This window comes from Micropterus dolomieu, linkage group LG01, assembly GCF_021292245.1.
Source record: "Micropterus dolomieu isolate WLL.071019.BEF.003 ecotype Adirondacks linkage group LG01, ASM2129224v1, whole genome shotgun sequence".
NCBI classification, from domain to species: Eukaryota; Metazoa; Chordata; class Actinopteri; order Centrarchiformes; family Centrarchidae; genus Micropterus; species Micropterus dolomieu.
Genome location: NC_060150.1, coordinates 9019387 through 9026312, shown reverse-complemented (window position 1 = coordinate 9026312; position 6926 = coordinate 9019387).

Below are 6926 nucleotides of genomic sequence, written 5' to 3'. Positions count from 1 at the left end.
TTAATAACCCAAACCCAAATAGCATGTGCCTGCAGGATAATTTTTGTCCCAGTAACTTTGCAGGGTTTTTCCTGACTCAAAATGGGCCTTTGGGGGGTGACTTTGCGCGACAGTAACCATGACCGATACGTGTACATTAAAGGCAATGAGTTATCTTATGACTGAACACTTGATTTGGATAATTTGCCTACAGATAGTTTATTAGTTGAGATTCAGCTGTTTCACTAATAAAACCATTTTCTGATATTAGCCTACACGACTGTGGTTAAAGTTTGATTAGTGCAAATGTTTGTACATTTATTATAATTTCAGATAATCATAATGGCTACTATAGCTTACCATTAGTAACGTAAAATATTAATTCCAGTTGGACAAAACAGCAGTAACATTTTTGTGCGTTGTTTTCAGTCATTAAATTATTGTGCAAGACAAATGTTCTACTTGGGGGTTAGTCTCTCATTTGTTTATGCAAATTAACTTGTGCATACAGAACAACGAGTTAAACATTTCTAAAGTTTGCTGTAGCGCCTCAACCTTTTTTTTAATGTCCCGCCTCCTCCATGCTGTGATTGGTCAGTTCACGAAAAGTGACTGACGAGCAGCTATGCACACGGCTGCACGAAAGGCTCCCGATCTCCCTGTGGAGATTTGCAGGAAGGAGAGTCACATAGTGCCCAGAAAAACTGATCTGGAGAGGGCAGAGAAGAGTACCGGTGCCGTTACGCCAAAGAGTAAAATGTAAAAGTGACAGTACTGGTGAATACAGGTACACTTCAAGCACAAACGGCTTTTATATTGTGAGAAGTAACAGGAAGTCATTTCTCCCAATAGCGTGAGCTCAGCTTCGTAGTGTAGCATAGTCAAACCAGCGCCTGCTGCATGTGTAAAAAACAAAACAAAACAACAACAACAACAAAAAAAAAGCGCTGTGGATGAGAGGAGAGGTGACTTCTGGAAGTCAAGACGTCGTATTTAAGTTTATTTTCTGCTTGCTCAACAGTTGTTTGATAATGGCTATTAATACACATTAGGAGAATATTTGAAACGCTGTGGGGGGCGCCAAAAATTTCTCTATGCAGGAAATACCCTGCTTTGGTAGCATGTCCACATTGTACATCCATATGAGAACTTAGAATATTTGAACATCATGTACATTATTTCAAATATCTGTCATTATAAAGCTACATAAAAGAAATGTTATGCAAGCATTTGACAATTCACTCACATCAGCCAATTCGTTTTACTTAGTGTGCTTTGCACAATAAATATCAACTGTCTATACTCACCCTTCCAGCATGTGCACACACACACTCTCTCTCTCTCTCTCTCACTCTCTCTCTCAAGCTCTTCCCCCTTCTCTCTCCTCGGGAGACTGATGTAGTGGCTGATTGTGTGGGAAGTTCCTCTGTCATCGTTAGCGAGGTTGGAGGCACTTGTCAGAGGCCACATTAGGAGTTTCCTATGAACTCCCCTTTGCCTCGCCAGTCACGAAGAAACACAGAGAGGGGTCAGCGGTACTCAGCTTATTGAAGGAATATGTCAGTGTAGGTCACAGCCCACTACCACGAAGCTGGAATGGGTCATTTTACAAAGCATTTGTCATTATGTATGACACGTGTATGTCCTTATACGGAGGCACACATTTTTTCATACTATTTCATGTATAGAATCAAGTACAGTTTGATGCAATAAATGCACAAAGTTTAAAGATGTCGTTTATGCTTTTTTGGCTTTTTTTATTTTTATTTAAGCCCAAAGTCCACCCCAAAGGGAGTTACCATCTCCCACAGAAAAGACTGCTCTGAACTGGCTCAAAACAGCTCGATTGCAGTCCAGCCTTTACTTCTGTAACCTATCTGCAGCATAATGCTCGCCTAGCGGCTAGTGTGGCACGCCCTCAAAAGCAATGGTGACACTCTAAGCTGCAGCACACACAGTGACAAGTTGTCCACCCATTGCTTCCCCTTACCCCCACCCTCCCTACCGAACATTAGATACCCTCCAGGCAGCCAATGGACATAAAGTTGTTTCTGTGATGTAGAGACAGAGCTCAGTTAACTGCCCTTTTGCTGTCCTGCAGTGTCTTCAGTGACACCTTTACGGCGAGAGTGTTTTGGATAGTTCTTGAATACACAATAGTTAAGCAATGCATGTCTGATTGAGTCTATGCAGGCCCTTACCGACACACCAGGCGATGTCTTTAGCTTTACATGTCAAAGGCCAACTCCAGGGAAGGAAAAAAAAACCTTTGGCAGAATCTGATCTCACCTCCTCCTTGAGGTGAGAGGCTGGTTGACCCACTACACTGATTACGTCTATTTTTTCTGTACTGTAACGGAATACAGTACAATTTTTTTTTGTATCCTGATTATGTAACATGTAATCTGTTACTCCCCAACCCTGTTACCTAGTACCTTTCTTAATTTCTTAAACCTGATCTTTATTTTAGCTGAAAAGCAGGAAGTCATTAGGGGTAACGTTGAACTGGCAAAAATAACAACTATGTATTAGCGAGGATTGAAAATGTTACTTAAAAAGGTTACCTGCTTGTGTGGTGGGTGTGTCTTATTGATTTATCCACCGAAGGCAACTTTTATTGACATTTGGCTTTTGCTTGGGTGCTAATTTCAGACCCTGCACAGAGGGCTGGTACTATGATGGCAGCATTTAATCCATGCTGCAGTTTTTCTTAATACTGTAAAAGCAGGGAATGAGAAAAAAACTCTCTTTGAACAACAACCACTAAGATGCCCTTGAGCACGGTAATGTGCATTCAGCTGCACAAGACGACTGTAGCTGCACTGTGCCGCCGTAAGGTATGAATGCAAATCAGTGTGCTGCTGAACCAGCAACAAAATGACCAGACTATGCAAAGTGAGTGTTGAACTTCAGAGGAAGCAAAGAAGAAAAGAACCTGCTGAAGAGATATTATATCAAGATAAGATCATGAACTGTGTGCTTGTCAGAACCTCAGATCACATCGCTCTCAAAGGCCAAATGGGAAAGCATCAGCACAATTCTTTATAGCTCAGCCATTCTCAGCAGGCATCATTATGCAGGATGAAACCAGAGACACCTAAAGTGTGCATGAAATAATTCAAACTGTCCGTTATTTGCCCACTGCAAGCCATACATCACTTGGCAACAGATGATTAAAAAGCAATAGAGAAAGAAAAAAATTACACCAGCAACAGTATACCATAAATGTGAGATTATATGACTTTTCATGGTGAAAAGATGAGATCCGAACAAACAACCACAAACACGGCATTTGCCATGCTCCTATATTGAATCTGCCATGCTTATATTAGAAAGAAATACATACAAACATAAAGGCCACTCGCACTCATCTTATTGAGCTTATGGTAAAAGTCAGCTGTGGTGTTACTGTGAAGGTCAACAGAAAAAAGGAAAACAGCAGTCGACAGCTTTATGTCAAAAAATAGTTTGATCAGTGTGTGGAATAGGCCTATATGATAGTATCATTACATCATAAACCTAAGACATGAGAAACACATCAACATAAGCATCCGTGTGCGTACACACACACACACACACACACACATCCTGTATGTGTTGTTTCCCCCATCACAGTCAGGTCTCCCACTTGAATTTAGAAGACAAATGTTACTGAATGCCATACTACCCTACTATAAGTATTTGTTGATGAATATGAAATTAGCTTAGTGTTTCAGTTGTATTTGGGAACAACCTACTTACTTCAAATGGTAAATAGTCCCCTTTTCATGGATGAGTCCTGCAAAATATTGTGGGTTGGCTGAATGTGTTTGCTTTACACCATTTGCAGCTATTCCAGCTTGTTGGTAGTATGGTAGTAGTTGTTGAAATGTATTGTATTTGTTTGCTGGTTTGGTTACTGAGACCACAATAGAGTTAAAGGGAGAGTGAATATTGCACTTATGTTCATCATGTGGCCAGAAACATGTGTCTGCTGGATGTGTAAATAGCTCATTATCTGCTAACACGTTCACCATTACAACTTTTATACTGTTGTGTTTACAGTTTGCTCTGCTGCCCCCAAGTGGACATAAAATCATTCTGTTTAATGCTAATTACAACTGAATCCATAATAACAGGTTTATTAATGTTTTGGCTCAGTGCGTTTGCTTAACTAAGCTAGCTACCCCAATGCTAACCGCAATTCTGTCCTTGGCATAGAGGTAACTTTAAAGTAAAATACAGCAGCTGCTGTTTATATCCACAATGGATCAAACGGCTCATGTAATGTAAAAGGTGCCGCTTGTTGTGACAAACCTGCAGAAAACGATCACCCTCAGCTTTTCAAAGAGCTTTAGCATCTTTCAGCTTATAGTTTTGGCTTTACAGTCGGCAACTTTAAACGGTCATGTTTTTTTTCCTTACAGATTGTTGCGCTGCCCTCAAGGCAAAAATAAAACCAATCTATCAGATTGAAGTCTGTGTTGTAATAGAATACCAACATATTTCGAAGGATGCCAATTTGTTGCGTTGGTTTACTATATATGTTGTTATGCTTTACTGATGGACTGTTGTTTTTGATGTGCATTGTTTTATAATACTGTGTTGATTGACACCACAGAGGTTGTGCTAGTGAGAGAACTGTGTACTTTTCTCATATTTGTACTTTATATTCATTTATAGTTATTTTGATATTCTAGTCATCATGATCTGAGTGTGTTTTGTTTTTCCTTAATGTATTTCCTATAAATCCCTTATCAGGGCTTTTGCAAGCGTGTGTGTATGGACATTTTGTATTTGTGTATGTGTGTATATGTGTCTGTACATTTACTACCAATTTTCTGTATGAAATGTTTGCAAGGGGGCAGTTTGTAATGCACGTGTGTGTGTGTGTGTGTGTGTGTGTGTGTGTGTGTGTGAACTCCTAATGTGGTTTCGGAGAGTTTTAGATAGATAGAGGTCCTCTGAATGGGGGAAGTGGGTGTTTTAAAGCCAAAGCTCGGCACGTCAAGGAGATTAATGCGCTGCTATTGTCTCCGGCTCTCATCAGAACACTTTTATCTGCAGAAAATGACAGAGCTTGCACTTTTCATTATGTACGTTAGCTAGCGAGCTGCGCTCCACACCCCCCTCAGCCCCGCACTTTCCCTTTCAGAAAAGGATTGCTTTTGGGGGTGAATGTGTGTGTTTGTGCATGCAGGATGGTGTTTTTGTGTGTTACAGTCGCCGTTTGGGGGGGGGTTGTGTAAGAGAGCTTGTGTATGTTTGGAGTACAGTTTGTGTATGACCCTGTGTGTATGTGTGTGTGTGTGTGTATCCAAGCCTCATTTGTATGCCCTACTTGTCATTCTTGACTCCTGAATAAAATCTGACAAATTAATTGATGTTTTATGTCTTGAAAACATGGATATAGGGAATATGGATTACTCTGGGGACGGCATTGATTGTTTAAAGTGTCTCTGAAAGATGGGATGACAACTGCAGAACCAGTATGTGCATGTGTCTTTGTTCTTTTCCCCAAAGTCCCTCAAGCAGAGTGGCTATAAGTGTGTTTGTGTGTAAAATGACTAGAATACAACACTCCAGCCGTTTTTGACCCAGTCAAAGGATGAAAGTGCTGCAGTAGCTTATACAAATCCAACGTATACAATAGAGTAAGAGTAACTAGCTTTTCCTCCTAGTATAATTAGGTTGAGACTATTAGTGCTTTTTCCACCAAGTACATTATTCATATTCTGAGATGTTTACCCCTTTGGTTTGTGTGGGGGGAGGAAAACAGTATCATCTAGGAGAACATCTTCTGAACCAAGTGTATTCAAGCATCTGATGGTAATTTTTTTTTTAGCGTCTATGCTTTAAATTGATGTGACAATAAAGTAAATTAGGTAAACTGTCACAGGTACTGGAATTAAAACTGGCATACATTCCAACCCTATGCCACAACTGGTTATTAAAATCTTTCTTTTTCAGCTAATACCAGCTGTAGTTGGTAACAGAAAAATATTTAACAAAAAATACTGTCTTAAAGGATTAAGATCATTTGTGGACCATCTGCAAGGGTTTACACAGCAAACCTGTTGTATATTGTAATGTTGATCAGTTTAAGTGAGATTTGAGCCATTCCATGTTTGATTTCCAGAGGCCACCATGATGTTGAACATTGAAGCATACTTTTTTCACACCCTCCGCATACATTTACTCATTTGGCAGACGCTTTTATACAAAAGGACTTTCATTTGAAGAACAACATGCAAGCATCAATAAAGTGAGAGATCTACAAACAACAATAAATACTAGTAATGCATATGGCATCAATAGGATAAATATCTAGGGGAAGCAATAAGAGTTTACAAAGAGTGCAATCAGGACAAAAAATGTAAAGAGACAGAAGAAGAGCACAGGAAGGTTGTGATAGAGGTAGAAGGTTATAGGCGTAATAAGAGGAAGTGGTCTTGGAAGAGATGAGTTTTCAAGAGCTTCTTGAAGTTAGAGAGGGACACCCCTGCTCTGATGGCATGTGGTAGCTCGTTCCACCAATGTGCTTTCACAAATGAGAACAGCCGGGACTGAGAATGCCTTGTGTGTAGGGATAGCAAAACCAGACAGCGTTTGTTGGAGGAGTGCAGTGGCCGGGAAGGACCATAATCTCGTATAATGAAGTTTAGGTAGATGGGTACAGACCCAGTAGTCATTCTGTATGAATTTGATTCGGGAGGCCACGGTTAGCCAGTGGAGGTGAGTAGTGGGGTGACATGAGTCCTTTTGGGTTGATCAAAAACTAGATGCGCTGCCGCGTTCTTTACCGTTTTTTTATACATTTAAATATATACATACATTTAAAGTGTATATAAAGCATAAAACTGTAGTTTAAAACACACAGTAAGACTTCTGAAAGCAAACAGGTAAAAGAAAGTCCAATGAACCCCTTGTTGCACATTGGAAAGAGCTTTTCTTTTGGTAGATGCAGG